Source organism: Astyanax mexicanus, chromosome 11 (genome assembly GCF_023375975.1).
Source record: "Astyanax mexicanus isolate ESR-SI-001 chromosome 11, AstMex3_surface, whole genome shotgun sequence".
In the NCBI taxonomy this organism is placed as follows: Eukaryota; Metazoa; Chordata; class Actinopteri; order Characiformes; family Acestrorhamphidae; genus Astyanax; species Astyanax mexicanus.
Window position 1 is genome coordinate 50035001 of NC_064418.1, and position 16288 is coordinate 50051288.

The following is a 16288-nucleotide window of genomic DNA, read 5'->3' on the forward strand; positions in this document are numbered from 1 at the left end:
AACTTAACTGGGGTTTACTGGAGTGTACAGGAGTGTACAGGAGTGTGCTGTAGTTTACTGGAGTGTACAGGAGTGTGCTGTAGTTTACTGGAGTGTACAGGAGTGTGCTGTAGTTTACTGGAGTGTACAGGAGTGTACAGGAGTGTGCTGTAGTTTACTGGAGTGTACAGGAGTGTGCTGTAGTTTACTGGAGTGTACAGGAGTGTGCTGTAGTTTACTGGAGTGTACAGGAGTGTGCTGTAGTTTACTGTAATGTACAGGAGTGTACAGTAGTGTATTGAGGTGTACTGTAGTGTACAGGAGTGTACAGTAGTTTACAGATGTAAACAGGGCATGAGTGACATGAGTGTGCTTGTGTTTAAATAACTGTACATGAGTTTACTGTATTTTACAGATGTATACAGAACTGTACAGAAGTTTACTGGAGTTTACTGGATTTTATTGGTCTCTACAGGAGCGTATACAAGATTGACAGAAGTGTACATGAGAGTGTTTGTGTTTAAACGACTGTACAGGAGTTTACTGGAGTTTATTGGAGTGTACAGGAGTGTACTGGTGTCTACAGGAGTTTACTGTAGTTTACAGGTATTTACAGGAGTGTACAGGAGTTTGTAGGAGTGCACATTAGTTTTCTGGAGTTTTAGTATGTTTATATGTGTTTAATAAGGTTTCCGCAGTTTACAGGTGTTTACTGGGGTCTACAGGAGTTTATAGGAGGGTACAGTAGTTTACTTGCGTGTTTGTTAGTTTACATGGTTTAATATAGTTTACAGGTGTTTATACAGGAGTGTATACAAGAGTGTACAAAAGTGTACAGAAGTGTATTTGTGTTTATAGGCATTTTTACAGGCGTTGTACAAGAGTTTACAGGTGTTTATAAGGTGTACTGTATTTTACAGTAGTTTACATGAGCGAAATTAACTTTTACTGTTTACTGGTGCGTATAGGAGATCTGTGGTTAAGGTTAGGCCTGGGACACCCCCCCCCCACACACACACACACACACATAGTGTATACATATATGTACTGTGTGTGTGTGTGTGTGTGTGGGAGACAGGAAAACATTCCGCCACATGGAACGCTTTTTCTCGTTCCCATACATTTTGTGTCAATGTGTTTCCAATAAAGCGTCCCCATGCCTGTGTGTGTGTGTGTGTGTGTGTGTGTGTACACAGTATATAAAGTGTCATTTGACTCCCGGTGGACATGCTAACCTTTATCACACCCCATCTCCCCCCATCAGCATCACTCTGGCTGACGTGTGTGTGTGTGTATATATATATATATATATGTGTGTGTGCGCGTGTGTGTGTGGTAAATGTGTGTGTGTGTGTTGTGGTTTTCAGTCATTAGCGGCGGGTGGTTGGGCAGTGTGTGTGTCAGCGTGGGCTCATTAGTTCGGGCAGGATGCTAATGGGCGGTTAGCATGTGTGTTAGCGTGTGTAGCTGTGCAGCAGGTACTCCACTCTCTGTTTACTTTAACAAAATACATCAACTACTGACCTGCACTCCTCATCACACTGCAGATCACCAGGAACGTGTGTGTGTGTGTGTGTGTGTGTGTGTGTGTGTGTGTGTCTCTGTGTGTGTGTGCATTCCCAAATAGCACAGAACACTGAATAAACATAAAAAAAATAAGAGAGCACCTAAAAATTATGATTTTCTTTGATTTTACCAAATTGAAAATCTCTGGAATATAATCAAGAGGAAGATGGATGATCACAAACCATCAAACCACCAAACTGAACTGCTTGAATTTTTACACCAGGAGTAAAGCAGCATAAAGTTATCCAAAAGCAGAGTGTAAGACTGGTGGAGGAGAACATGATGCCAAGATGCATGATTAAAACTGTGATTAAAAACCAACCAGGGTTATTCCACCAAATATTGATTATTTCTGAACTCTTAAAACTTTATGAATATGAACTTGTTTTCTTTGCATTATTTGAGGTCTGAAAGCTCTGCATCTTTTTTGTTATTTTTTAGTCATTTCTCATTTTCTGTAAATAAATGCTCTAAATGAGAATATTTTTATTTGGAATTTGGGAGAAATGTTGTCTGTAGTTTATAGAATAAAACAACAATGTTCATTTTACTCAAACATAAACCTATAAATAGGAATCAGAGAAACTGATTTAGAAATTAAAAATTGCTCTCTTCGTTTTTTTTTTTTTCCAGATCTGTAGATGCTCTAAACTCCTTAAGATTACGTTACTCCACATGGTGGCGCTATAATAAAAGGATTAGTGTTAATAAACCTGCAGTGAAGATTATTGGCTGTTAAATTCTATAATTTTAGGAATTTGCTTATTTTTAAGAATTGTCTTACAATATATTGAGTATCGTAGTATCATATTATCATCGTTATCATGTGCAATATATCGTGATAATATCGTATCGTGATTTCTACTCCTGAAGCTCAGAGCAGATGTTTTGCTTTATCTTCTCCGTGAACGTGTGTGTTTCATGCGTGAGCTTCATAACTGAAATCAGCTCCGATAATCTGCCCTCTAACCCCGCGCCGGCGGTTCTGACCATACAGGGCAGAAATATTCAACCCCTCAGTTGAAGATCAGCGGTTCCTCTCTCTCTCCACACTGAGAGGAGCTTCAGAACAGGCTGTAAAAGCTTGGTTTAGCGCCGCTCCTCTGGGCTTCATTCTGTTTCATAATCACTGCATCTCAGGTCAGAAAAATGTGAAAGCAGCGCTGTTTTCCCTCGACTCAGAAAAAGAAACGACTATAAACTGATGATTTCAGTTTAGTCTGCTTCACTCACTGCACTCTGCTCTCTGGGATGGAGGGATTTTTCAGCATTACACTCCTCTCTCTCTCTCTCTCTCAGCATCTTTAACTCCAATACTTACATTTATATTTACGGACAGTGTAGTGTTTGGAGTCTAGCCCAAGGACTCTTAAAAGTGTTTAAGAAACCAAAATACTCTGTGAAGTATTTAGATGCTCTTATCTGCGAAGCAGTTTGTTAACTTGTGGTTTCTGAGGCTGGTAACTCTGAAATTAGGGAGGTCCTGATGAGAGCCAGTTCCGTCATCACAATGTTTTTGGTGGTCTTTAAAGAATAACGAGGAAGGAAGAGAGGATAACATAAATATTACAATTACCTAAAGAGTTTAAGAGATTGAAACAGGTAAAGAGTTTCAGAGGGATTGAGAAAGAAGAAAGATTGAATGAGAGAGAGATTGATATTTATATATTGAGAGAGTTTGAGAGAAAGAGATTGAGAGAGAGATTGATGTATAGAGAGAGAGAGGTTGAGAGAGAAAAAGAGGTTGAGAGAGTTTGAGAGAAAGGTAGAGATTGAGAAAGAGAGATTGATATATATATATAGAGTTTAAGAGATGAGAGAGAAAAAGAAAGTTTGAAAGAGAAAGAGATTAAGAAAGATTGATATAGATGCATATATATATATATATATATATATATAAAGAGAGAGTGATGTTGAGAGAGAGGTTAAGAGTGAAAAAGAGATTGATTTATATGGAGAGAGTGATTGAGAAAGATTGAGAAAGAGGTTGAGAGAGAGAAAGATATATATATATATATAAATAGAGAGAGAGAGAGAGAGAGAGAGAGAGATGGGTGGATTATTTGATTGATACCTGATTGATATCTGATTGGTTTCTGATTGATATCTGATTGGTATTTGATTGGGTTGATCTGTTGAATTCTGGGATTGGTGGTTTATGGGTATATCAGCGTGGTTCTGGTGATGGAGTGCAGATGTTTTGCTGATCTGTCCGGTGGGGTATTAAGTGTGGAGCTGGATGTCGCTGGTTATAAACAGACGAGGAGGAGAAATCCTCATTTCCTCTCAGAGATCAGAACTGAGCTGAATCTTCCACAAACTGAAAGTCGATGTTCTCCTGCAGAGTCGCGGCAAAAACGCCTCGCACTCGGCCTGTCGGATATTCCAGAACACCTCACTCCTCAACACGTCCCGTCATACCGTCCTTTTAGAACACTGACGTCTCCGTTTGGGGTTTAGCTGCAATGCTAATGTAGCTAACATGTAATAAAAACTAATGTACAGCAGTTAGCAATTAGCATTGACTAATCAGACTGATAATAGTGAAGTGATCTATCAGACTAAGAAGGAACACATAAGGAATCATGTAGTAACTTACTCGTATATACTGAAGAAGTCATCTTGCTTTCCTGAGGCAGTCCTGATGAGTGCCAGTTTCATCATTATACCGTTTTTGATGGTCTATGCGGTGACTGCACTTGTTTTTGGCTTGACCTTCATAATTTTTTTACTTAGTTGAGTATAGTTCTTGCTAGGGGTGTGCCATATCATATCGTACGCAATAATATTACCCACATTTTTGAATATGGTGAACAATAGATATTATACCCTGTAATATGGTGTCATATAAACCACCCCTAATTATCACATCAGGGTTCTACTTTTTTACTGTTTTTTTTTTTTCGAAAGAAAAATTCACACTGTTCTCTTTATTTCCCATTATATATCTACTAGAGACAGATTATATCTGTGCAGTATCATTTATTTTACTTTAATCCTGGATATATGGAGATATTTAGAGTGAATCATTATTAGTATCATAACTGATCATTCTGGATCATTGACTTCTGTAAATAAAATATTCATTTTGTTGCAGTATATATATCAATGTATTCTTGAAATTATTATTTTTTTTTTATTCAGTGTTTTGTCATATCGCCAAGAGTATCGTTATCGCAAAAATACCATAAAATATCGTGATATTATTTTAGGGCCATATCGCCCAACTCTAGTTCTTGCTTCTCATTACTGAAATATTCACTATTCACTGTATACCTGTAACTCTACCTCTTCACTACTTTACTTTAACTGATGCTCTCAAACACTTTATTAAGAGACAAGAAATTCAAGTAATTAACTCTTGATGAGTTCAGCACAGCTGTTAACTGAAAGCCTGCATTCCAGGTGACTCTACCTCATAAAACTGGTGTTCAAAACTGTAATTATCATCTAAGTAAGAGAAACTACTTAACGAGTAGAAACGTTTGACTGGTACCGAATGTCCTGTAATGTTTTAGTTTGTAATGTGATACTCTGTAAGTACGGGTCGGGCAGGACCGTGAGTCCTGGCTCTGGTTCTGCTCTGGCCGCGGGTCGGTTCTATATTTAATCTGGGTTTGAGTGCGGTTTGAGCTCTGAGAAACTCCAGCCCGACCACCACAATCAGCCGCGGATCCGTCCGCTGCTCTCCTGCCATCCAATACTGTACATCAACACAGCAGCGGGAAAATCCCTGTCCTGCGGGTCAGCCGCAGTGCGCCGCCCGCCAGAGCCCGGCCCGGTGAGACGCTCAGTGGAAAATCAGGATCCTGACATAACATCTCTTCATCAGTCCCTCCGAGAATATCACCTACTCCTCTCCTCCAGCCCTCACCCGCAGCTCCTCCACTCCTCTAACTCAAAGAAAACATCTCCCAGCGCCAGCCGGCCTCACCCAATCACAACACACCATCCCAAACACCAAACCCAAACCCTATTGTTGGGAAAGCGTTAGTGATTATACGCTCTCTCTCTGAGAGAGAGAGAGAGAGAGAGAGAGAGAGAGAGAGGTCCTCCAGAGGATAACCAGCTCTGTTACTAAACGTTTTTCACGTCCAATCAGACGCTCAGCTCTCGCTGCAGTCAACACAACTCAACAACTTTATTACTGAGAGTTTCCCCCGGGCCGTGGACCGAACAATAGAGGAGAACAGAGAGAGAAAATCAGAAACTCTCGCGCTGTAGTTCAGTTTCTCTGCTCTTACAGCTCAATCTGACTGTCCTTTACTATAATAATTCATTCACTGTCGCAATCGAATAGTTTTGGCTCTTTTAATTGAGTTAGATTGTGATTCATTGCCCATTTCGTCACTATAAGACAGTTTAATTAAGTTAGGCTGTGATATACTAGTACCCATTCCTTTATTCATGATGCATTATGTATATTGTCACTGTCGTACAGTTTCTGCTCTTCTAATTGAGTAAGATCGTAATTGAGTTATTCCAACACGTTATACGGTAATATACTACCCAATTCTTCATTATACCACTTTATTTGCTGCTCTTTTAATTGAGTTAGATTGTGATACAGTACCCATACTTTCACTATAGTACACTTTCTGCACTTTTAATTGAGTTAGATCATAATTGAGTTATTTACTTACATTCGATTGTGATGTAGTACCCATTTCTTCACTATAGTATGGAGTGAATTTTGTGCCAAAAGTTTTACACAAAAAAATAAAATCCGCAATCAAAATGTTAGGAATCAAAAGCAAAAATTATATGTTACAAATTCAAAAGAGAAAAAATATATAGCAAATATATATTTTTAAATATACTTGGTTATTTTATTATCCTTTGCAGTTATTTGAAAATTATTTCAGTTTGGTCTTTGCTTTTATTTTTGTGTTTTTGTGAATTTTCTGTGGATTTTTTTGGATTTTTCTGTTAAAGACTTTTGCTTCTGGAATCCCTCTTTTGCTTCTGCTTCAGTTTTTTGCTTCTGAGTTTTGGCACAGTTTTCACGGGTGGGCGGGGCTTAGAAGAAGGGGTTCCCCTTGAATTTCCATTGGTCAGCTGGTTCTGGACTGGCGGGTTCCCTGAACCCTCGTCTGAGACTGACCATGCCCCCAAACACCCGCCAGCTTCAAGCGTCCTTCCAAACACGGAGTGAACAGCAGCTTCCAGCAAACAACAACAGCAGCAGATACTTTTACAATTAAATATTATACAAACGTTATGTTCACAAGTCACATTAGCGAGAGTGCTAAATATTCATGCTGAAAGTAGGTAACTACCTAACTCACTAGCTCAATGACTAGGTAACTCACTAGCTCACTGAGTAGGTAACTCACTAGTTCACTGACTAGCTAACTCACTAGTTCTCTGACTATGTAACTCACTAGTTCTCTGACTAGGTAGCATTCTAATTCATTAGCTCATTGAGTAGGTAAGTAGCTAACTCAGTAGCACACTTACTATGTAACTCACTGGTTCACTGACTAGGTAACTCACTTGCTCACTGAGTAAGTAACCTGCTAACTCATTAGCTCACTGAGTAGGTAACTCACTAGTTCACTGACTAGCTAACTCACTAGTTCACTGACTAGCTAACTCACTAGTTCTCTGACTAGGTAGCATTCTAATTCATTAGCTCATTGAGTAGGTAAGTAGCTAACTCAGTAGCACACTTACTATGTAACTCACTGGTTCACTGACTAGGTAACTCACTTGCTCACTGAGTAAGTAACCTGCTAACTCATTAGCTCACTGAGTAGGTAACTCACTAGTTCACTGACTAAGTAATTCACTAGCTCACTGAGTAGGTAACTAACTCACTAGTTCACTGGCTAGATAACTCACTAGTTTGCTGGCTAGGTTGCTCACTAGTTCACTGATTAGGTAACTAGCTAACTCACTAGCTCATTGACTAGGTAACTATCATAATTTGCGCGTGAATATTTAGCACATCTTGCTAATGTGAGCTTTTAAATGGAGTGAAACAGAGAATAATATAACATAATATAACATTAAGCATAATGTTTGTATAATATTTAATTGTAAAAGTATCTGCTGCTGTTGTTGTTTGCTGGAAGCTGCTGTTCACTCCGTGTTTGGAAGGACGCTTGAAGCTGGCGGGGTGTTTGGGGGCGTGGTCAGTCTCAGACGAGGGTTCAGGGAACCCGCCAGTCCAGAACCAGCTGACCAATGGAAATTCAAGGGGAACCCCTTCTTCTAAGCCCCGCCCACCCGTGAAAACTGTGCCAAAACTCAGAAGCAAAAAACTGAAGCAGAAGCAAAAGAGGGATTCCAGAAGCAAAAGTCTTTAACAGAAAAATCCAAAAAAATCCACAGAAAATTCACAAAAACACAAAAATAAAAGCAAAGACCAAACTGAAATAATTTTCAAATAACTGCAAAGGATAATAAAATAACCAAGTATATTTAAAAATATATATTTGCTATATATTTTTTCTCTTTTGAATTTGTAACATACAATTTTTGCTTTTGATTCCTAACATTTTGATTGCGGATTTATTTTTTTTGTGTAAAACTTTTGGCACAAAATTCACTCCATACTATAGTACCTTATTTACTGCTCTTTTAATTGAGTTAGATTGTGATGCAGCACATTTGTTGACATTATCATACAGTTTCTTATCTTCTAATTGAGTTAGATCACAATTTAGTTATTTAATTACATTCGACTGTGATATAGTTATTGTAATTGATTTATTTGATATAGGACCCATACCTTCACTATAGTACTTTATTTACTGCTCTTTTAATTGAGTTTGATTGTAATTGACTTAGATTGTAATTGAGTTATGTGATGCAGTACCCATTTCTTCGTTACAGTACTTTATTTACAGCTTGTTTAATAAACTTAGATTGTAATTGAGTTAGATTGTAATTGAGTTAGATTGTAATTGAGTTAGATTGTAATTGAGTTAGATTGTGATTCATTACCCATTTTTCACTATAAGACAGTTTAATTAAGTTAGATTGTGATGTACTCATACTTTCACTATAGTACTTTATTCACAGCTCTTTTAATTGAGTTACATACCCATTCCTTCACTATAGTGCAGTTTCTGCTCTTCTAATTGAGTTACATTGTAATTTAGTTATTCAGTTACATTCGATTGTGATATACTACCCAATTCTTTATTATACCACTTTATTTGCTGCTCTTTTAACTGAGTTAGATTGTGATTCAGTACCCATACTTTCACTATAGTACACTTTCTGCACTTTTAATTTTAAGTTAGATCATAATTGAGTTATTTACTTACATTAAATTGTGATGTAGTACCCATTTCTTCACTATAGTACCTTATTTACTGCTCTTTTAATTGAGTTAGAATGTGATGCAGCACATATGTTGACATTATCATACAGTTTCTTCTCTTCTGATTGATCACAATTGAGTTACTCAATTACATTTGATTGTGATAAGTTGTGAATAGTTATTGTAATTGATTTAATTGATAGGACATGATAGGACCCATTCCTTCACTATAGTACTTTATGTACTGCTCTTTTAATTGAGTTAGATTGTAATTGAGTTATGTGATGCAGTACCCATTTCTTCGTTATAGTACTTTATTTACAGCTTGTTTAATAAACTTAGATTGCAATTGAGTTATATTGTAATTGAGTTAGATTGTAATTGAGTTCTTTGATAAGGTACCCATTCCTTCATTATAGTACTTTAGTTACTGCTCTTTTAATTGAGTTAGATTGTAATTGACTTAGATTGTAATTGAGTTATGTGATGCAGTACCCATTTCTTTGTTATAGTACTTTATTTACAGCTTGTTTAATAAACTTAGATTGTAATTGAGTTAGATTGTAATTGAGTTATTTAATATAGTATTTATTCCTTCACTATAGTAATGTATTTGTTTGGTTAGATTGTGATACAGAACCTATTCTTTCACTGTATAACAGATCAGTTGAGCAGAAAAGAACATCAAAACACTCTAGATCAAATTATTTCAGAATAGCACAGTTTCTGTCATTTTAATTGAGTTAAAAAGTGATATAGCACCCATACTTTACGCTGTAGTAGTACAGTTTCTCTGCTGTTGTAAATTAGCTAGATTGTGATGCATTGCTTATGTTTCTGCTGTTTTTATTACATTAGATTGTGGTACGGCGAATTAAGTTATTACTGAGAGTTTTGTTGAAGGCAGGAGATCCCCTGAGCTGCACTTTTCATATCATACTCACTTCATAAACAATAGAGTTGAGGGAACAAGGGTGGAGAAGAAGAAATCAGATCTGTTACAGAAAAAAGGCGATGTGAAGAATGGGGCGTTCCATTTTTAAAGATGTTCTGGTGACTTTTGGCATGAATTTTGTGCAGATTCCTGCTCTACCTTAAGCCCCAGTGCAGTTTTCTGACTGGAGGAATCAGATGGATGTGATTATAAGTGCAGTAAAGCGCTGCAGGAGTTAAAAACAATCACTTAAACATCTCATTTACCATCACTTAGCGCTGGTCTGTAGGAGCAGGTCCATCTGTTCTGGGTTAATCACACATCCCACACTCTTATCTCCTCAACTTCTGTTTATTTTCACAAACTTACTTCCTTCCAAACTTCTTTCATCTGGATTCTTCAGTGAGAAAAACCGGAGGAGAGGCTGATAAGAAGAAGCTCTGATCTGCACATTAAACTACAAACCATTCCAAAAAGCAAACATTTAACCCTGTACACTGTGATACAGTACACATACCTTTAATATTTATATTTTATGTTATTTTAATTGAGTTAGATTGTGATACAACATTCATCCTTTCTCCATAATACAGTCTCTGTATTTTTTATTGAGTTAGATTATGATGTAGTATCCATAATTTCACTGTAGTATAGTTTATGCTTTTTTAATTGAGTTAGATTGTGTTTAATTGAGATAAATTGTAATACAACACTCATACATTTACTATAGTATAGTTCATGTTCTTGTGATTAAGTTGTAATTGTAATAATACAATACAGTACCTATACTGTACTATACTATACAGTATCTATACTATACTGTTTATATACACTGGAGTGAGTTCAGTAACAGGAGTGATTTTTTTTCTCATAAATATCAATTATTTGAACATGCAGCCAACCATTTCTATAAAATGAAGACTTTCTTAAGAGAAAATTAGTGGATTTGCTTTTTAAACATGCTTTTTAAAAATCTCATGAGTTTTGTAACCATCTTCGGATTAGAAACCTTGTAAAAAAAAAATAAGAAAAGCTGTTAAAAACTTTTGAATAGTTAAATACATGTGTTATGAGATTCAGAGTTAAAAAAAACACATTTAAAAGTAAGTTTAATTTGGAAGAGTTACAACAAGCAAATGGCACCCATTATTTTTTATGTATATTTTGTTGGGATGAGAGCAATTTAGGCCTATTAATAAAAAAACGTAAAAAAAAAAAACGCAACCTGAAAAATTCTGTTATTTTAAATAGATGATATCAACAGGTGATTATAATCATGATTTGTTTTCCACAAAAACCACAAACAAGCTTGTTCTTGTTTTGCCATTTAGTACAAGCTAATGCTAACGTGTATCAAACGCTCAGCGTATACAGTGAATGGGTGGGGCGTGGTGGGCAACAGCTTATTTGTATAAAAGTGTCAGAGCCCTTAAACGGCTCTTTCTGAAAGGGACTGAAACTGGTAGGAAGAATAGAGCTGTGAGATCTTTATCTCCCTCTATGAGAGAGATTTTGTGAATAAAGAGTTGCTACACTGCCTGGATAAGTTGAATATACTTAACAATTTTGAGGAAACCTGTTGCCTTAAAAAAGTTAAGTAATGGGGAATGAAAACTTAAGTTCGCATAAATTAAAACATCAAGTTCAACAATTACAACTAAAGGGGAAGATGATTTAACTTTTTATTTTTGTTATACTGTAAGACCAGATAGGTTGAGTTTACTTAAAGTTTTTTTTTAGGGCAGCCGGTTTGCTCTAATTTTTTAAGTAACGGGGAATAAAAAACTGTTAGCATATATATATATATAAAAAAAATCAAGTTATTACAACTAAAGGTTTTTAAAGGACGTTATTTGGATTTATTTGTAAGGAAGCCCAGGGGGAATCACTACACACTGATGGTGAGTGTTAGTCAGAAACTGTTGGACACGCCCGATATGCAAATAGATTGTGACAGAAGCCAATGGAAAAGAAGCTGCTAATGGCAAAACAGACTAAACTCAGTTATTATAAGTTTGAATAGTACAGTATATGTGCCCACAAATTCAGTTCAACTAACTCAAAATAGTTACAGTGTACAGTATATAAGCTCGTAGTTTAGCTGCTCTACAAAGGCGTAACAGCGCAGTGTTGAGTAAAGTTTCTATGATGTATTTGTACGATGTATTTGTTTGTTTGGTGGGATTCTTTTTCAGTGTTTTAACGGAAGAAAGTGTATTTTTGTACCTGATTCTGTTGATGATGATTCCTGCTGAGGACGTCATGCTGTTTACTGGGTGTTTCTGGGTGAAACTGAAGGTTTTCCTGCTGTTTATGGGCTGCAGGTTTGAGTGACACAAATTCAGATTCACAGCATTTAATCAAATCGTTGGGTGTGGGCGGAACTGCTGCACTTTACATAACTGTGCTGCTGTGAAGAAACGCACACATCATAAACAGAATTATGTGGAAATGGTGACGCGCCAACGCGCTACCACAGTCAACATGCTACCATCTGCGCTTTGAAGCCCTGCTGTTTACTGCGTTTCTACTGCATTTATCAGAAATGTTAGTGCAGGAAGAGTCTGTTTGTCTCTTTATGTAAATGTTAAGAGCCTATTATATCTGACCTCAGGGTAAAAACACGTATCTGCTTCTACTGGAAAAATTTACTTCTTTAAAAACTAATGCTACTGTTAGTACAGCGCCGTCAGCTAGCAGCACATACACGCTACCGGCCCAACATTTCAGAACACCCACAGTTTATCCCATTTATTTCTACTACTAAAGCTCTTCAGGTCCAGGAAATAACCTTACTGCACTCTCTACTACTGCAGCAGCAGCATTTACACACTTACACATTTACACACTTACAGCACATTCACACTTTCATCATCATCATAATAACTAGAAAAAGACACAGATAAAACATACATAGAGAACTCTGTTAAAACTCTATTAAAAGTAGAAGTTCTTTTAGTCTTTGGAGAAATTACAGATACAGAAGTCAGAGAGCGATACAGAGAACTGTTTCTACATCTTCAAATAAAGACTCAAAGAAAAAAAACTGCTACAGGAAGACGTCTGGCTGACCCACATGGAAACAGCAGCTTTAGCCTTTAGCTCAGATTAACATGATTAAGGACTGAGTCTCAGTTTCAGCAGAACTGAAGAGAATTAGAGTTAGAATTTTTGTAACACTTTCTATGAATGTCATCATATATATATTTTAACATATATATATATATATATATCGTAAGCACAGCTTATAATGTTTTATGATAACAAGTCATAATGCTTAGAAAACATGACTATAATGGGTTATGCATTTTTATTAATATTTATAGCCATGTTAATAATGCCTTATGAATGCATTATAATATGTTATGAATGTGGTTATAGAGTCTTATAGAGATGACATTCATAGAAAGTGTTACTGATTTTTTTTCCAGTATATAGTATGGTTAATGCCATGTATAATGAATTAGCCCATATGCAGTATGAATTAATAAATGTTCTATTTATTAATGAGTCTACTATTTTTTTACTCTTATTTATCAGTATCTACTATGAATGATTGAGTAACTACTATTAATTATTCAGAAAGTTTTGTAATTTTCTCAGTGTATGATTTGAATAATTTAGTGTTGATTAGAGATTAATCCATATTCAGTATGAGGTACTCAGTATCCACTATAAATGATCCAGTTTCTACTACAAATCTTGTACTACTTCATGTGTTCAACTGCAGCATGATGGGAGAGATTGCTATAGAAGAATCAGATTTAACAGTGTGTGTGTGTGTGTGTGAATGTGTGTGTGTATGATATCCTCACAAGCATATCAGAATGTCAAAAATCAGAATTTTAATTTAAAAAAACACCAAAATGTCCTGACAAATTTAAAGGTTTATAACTGAGTTTATAAGTTTATAAGTTATGATATATATATATATATGTCTGTTGCAATTGACCGCTTTATTCCGATTGGCAAGTTTCTTAATTTTTGTCGATTTTTAGTTTACTACATTATGTGAACACACGGACTGTCTCCTAAAATGACCTGATATAAACTATTTTTATATCGACTTCCTTTGAATGTTAAGAAGTTTTTATCTCTCTTTTGTATAGTTGCTGTTTTAGAGATACGCATTTTTCACTAGACACTGACGATATAAACTATATGTGTGTGTGTGTGTGTGTATGTGTAGTGTGTGTGTGTGTGTGTGTGTGTATGTGTAGTGTGTGTATGTGTAGTGTGTGTGTTTTATCCCGCTGTTTGATATTATAATAATAAAGCTGAATGGTGATTGGTGCTGCAGTGTAACACTAATGTTATGGTGACTCTTCAGCCCCGGTCGAGCTGTCGGCTCTCATTAACCGGACTTTACGCCGCGCCTTCATTAATCAGACTCCAGCCCATTCCATCACACTGCAGATTACATCGTTATGAGACAGCCAATCACAGCGCGGGGCCAGCAGTGAGAGGGGGACCCGAGGTGTATTATGGTTTGATTGTCTCTCGGCTCTGGCGGCCCACAGCGCTATTGTGCTAACGGAGGCTATAATTTATTCACGGGGCTCAGGAGGGCTGCTGGGTAATTGTCCTCTAAACAGCCTGAGAGCCTTTGTGCTTTTATCAGACCGAGCATGATGTGTTCATCTCTGCCAGACTGTACCCAGAATATAGATTTTACAGCTTTCAGGGTCACTTACAGGTCGTCTGATTGGTAGGCTGGTAGGTGAATTGGTTTGTTTGATATTTGATAGTTGGGAACGTTGGTCGATTGGCTGGTTGGTTGGTTTATTTGTTTATTTGGTGAGTAGTTAGGTTGGTTGGTAGGACTCTTGTTTGATTTGATTGGTAGATAGTTGGGAAGGTTGGTAGATTGGTTGTATGTTGATTTGGTTGGTTGGTGGGTAGGTAGATAGATTGGTTGGTTAATTGTTTTTTTTTGTTTATTAGGTTTGTTGGTAGGACTCTTGGTTGGTTTGATGGGTAGATAGTTGGGAAGGTTGGTAGATTGGTTGTATGTTGGGTTGATTATTTGATATGTTGGTAGGTAGGATTCTTGGTTTGATGGGTAGATTGTAGGGCAGGTTGATTGTTATGTTAGGTTGTTTGGTGTATAGGTTGGATAGGTAGGTAGGAAGGTAGGTAGATAAGTATGATTTGATTTTCTCCCAGCTCTAGTGGTCCACAGTGCTATGGTGCTAATGGAGGTTGGGTATGTATATTTGTTAGTTGGATGGTTGGTTAGTTGGTTGGTTAGTTGGTTTATTTGTTGTTTGGTAGGCTGGTAGAGTAGGTTGATTGGTTGCTTATTTGGTTTATTTGTTTGTTTGGTAGGCTGATTGTTAGTTTGGTTAGTTGGTTAGTTGGTTAATTTGTCTGATTATTTGGTAGGTAGAAGGCTTGATTGGTTTGATTGATGGAAGGTTGGTAGATTGGTTTGTTGGTTTATTTGTTTGGTAGTTGGGTATGTATGTTGGTTGTTTGGGTAGGAAGGTAGGTAGGAAGGTTGGTTGGTTGGTTAGTTGGTTTATTTGTTCATTTGTTGAGTAGGTAGGTTGGTGGGTATGATTCTTGGTTGTTTTGATAAGTAAATAGTTGGGAAGGTTGGTAGATTGTTTGGTAAGTTGAGTTGATTATTTGATATGTTGGTAGGTAGGTAGGTTTGATTCTTGGTTTGATGGGTAGATAGTAGGTAGGTTGGTGGATTGTTTGGTATGTTAGGTTGATTGGTTTAAAGGTTGAATGGAAGGTAAATAGTTAATATAGTTTAATTGTCTCCCAGCTCCAGCGGCCCACTGTGCTTTAAGGCTAATGGAGGTTGGGAATGTATATTTGTTGGTTGGTAGGAAGGTTGATTGGTTGGTTGGTTATTTGGTTTATTTTTTTTGTTTGGTAGGCTGGTTGGTTGGTTGGTTGGTTGGATGGTTTGTTGGTTAATTTGTTTGTCTGTTTGTTTGTTTGGTAGGTAGAAGGCTTGATTGGTTTGATTGGTAGATAGTTGGGAAGGTTAGTAGATTTGTTTGTTGGTTTATTTGTTTGGTAGTTGGTTATGTATGTTGATTGGTTGGGTAGGAAGGTAGGTAGGAAATTTGGTTGGTTGGTTAGTTGGTTTATATGTTCATTTGGTGAGTATGATTCTTGGTTGGTGTGTAGGAAGATTGTGTGTTAGGTAAGTAGGACGTATAGTTGGTTTGATGGATAGATAGTTTGGACGATTGGTAGATAGTTTGGTATGTTTGATTGATTGGAGCACAAAGTGTTTGGTAGGTCGTTTGGTTGGTTGGCAGGTACGTAGGTAGATTGGATAGATAGATTCAACACGGCACCTCATGGCAAAGAACTCTCATGTGAGAAATAGAATTGTTGCTCTACATAAAGATGGCATAGACTATAAGCAGCAGTTACAGCTCTGTGGCCAAAGTCATATAGCAGTTTTTCAGGACAGGTTCTGCTCAGGGTGGATTCAGGGCTCTGCTGCGCTGCCAAATCAGGAAAACACAGAGCCTCCGGTAAAGCTCCGGCAGTGCAGAGCTGAGTTTACA

General features: G+C 36.9%; 1 protein-coding gene across 3 annotated transcripts in view; it reads left to right on the forward strand.

Annotated features, from left to right (window-relative positions):
* Nucleotides 1-16288, forward strand: part of pde1a (phosphodiesterase 1A, calmodulin-dependent) — a 146237-nt gene that overhangs the window by 101961 nt on the left and 27988 nt on the right. The gene's annotated exons all lie outside the window — the stretch shown is intronic.